The sequence below is a fragment of the Apaloderma vittatum genome, unplaced genomic scaffold, assembly GCF_000703405.1.
Source record: "Apaloderma vittatum isolate BGI_N311 unplaced genomic scaffold, ASM70340v1 scaffold12034, whole genome shotgun sequence".
Taxonomy (NCBI): Eukaryota; Metazoa; Chordata; class Aves; order Trogoniformes; family Trogonidae; genus Apaloderma; species Apaloderma vittatum.
Genome location: NW_009712199.1, coordinates 5,918 through 7,083, shown reverse-complemented (window position 1 = coordinate 7,083; position 1,166 = coordinate 5,918). Strand labels below are relative to the sequence as shown.

The 1,166-nt window shown below is 47.6% G+C and overlaps 1 pseudogene; it reads left to right on the top strand.

Annotated features, from left to right (window-relative positions):
• Positions 1-326: 326 nt before the first annotated feature.
• Positions 327-944, top strand: LOC104272803 (annotated as a pseudogene).
• Positions 945-1,166: the final 222 nt, after the last annotated feature.

Genomic DNA, 1,166 nt, shown 5'->3' with positions numbered 1-1,166 from the left:
AGTGGGAGCGCTCTTACGGAGCGGGCAACAATATTGTCGGCCCCTTTCAGAAAGGAACATTCCTGAAGGACGTACCCAGAGGGTTAGAAATAATTACCAAGTTTTGTAACCCACCCGCAGCTATTTCCAAATCTGTCTTGGGCGTGCACCTCCAAGGTTGCAGTTCAAGTACTGGAGGGGATTAATTACTTTTGAGCGTGTTTTGATGTCACCTTTTATATGTTGCTAAGTAATCTTGCTGCTTTTTTTTCTTTCTTTCTTTTACTGCAGTTTCTCCTGGCTTTGAGGGCGTTGCTCTTGAAGAAGAGGATCTGAACGGCGAGCTGATGAACGAAGACATACGTATCCATAGCTGGCCTTGTTCTTACTACTTGGATACCAGCAAACAATGGGTCTCTGGCAGACTCTCCCTGACTCCTGTTGCGATCAAATTTACAGCTGACAAGACTGGGGAGCTTTTGGTTGACTTCCACCTTTCTAGCATCGGTGAGATCAAGAAGGAATCTTCCAATTTAATCTTCAGCTCCCTTACCATCTTGGAGAAGAACACCAAGCACTGGTTCAGCTCCCTGCAACCCAACCGAAATGTGGTGTTCAACATCCTGGAGCACTTCTGGAGGGAGCAGCTGCTGTCAAGCCAAGACGCGGGAGCCGAAGCGGCAGCTTTGCAGTCAACGAAAGGAAAAGAACTGACCGGGTTGTTGACTGGATCGCAGAAACGACTGGAGGACACGGCAAAAGTGCTGCACTACCAGGGCGAGCAGTTTGACAACATCATGAGAGGGCTCAACAAGATCGAAGGGGATATGGATGTAGCGGACAGGTACGTTACTGCAGCGGCCTCTGAGCTGAGGGGTGGTCGTGGAATCGTGCTATTTATGCCTGAAATTTGTGGGGCAGATCCGCAGAGGTCTTTGGGAAATGGAACTGTTGACTTTTGCTGAAGGTTTAAACCCATCGTGGTCTCTTGTGGGTCTAGTTCTTGTTACGCTTCGGTATTTGTCATCTGTGTGATGTTTCTTCACCCTGGTGAAGTTGTTTATGTATCTATACCTGTCCTCTGTCCTTCAAATAACGTTTCAAGCCCTCAGGAGTTTCAGCCACAACTGGCAGAAATGGTGGAGCTCTCCCAAATATTAACAACCGTGAAGTTTTGAGAAAACAAG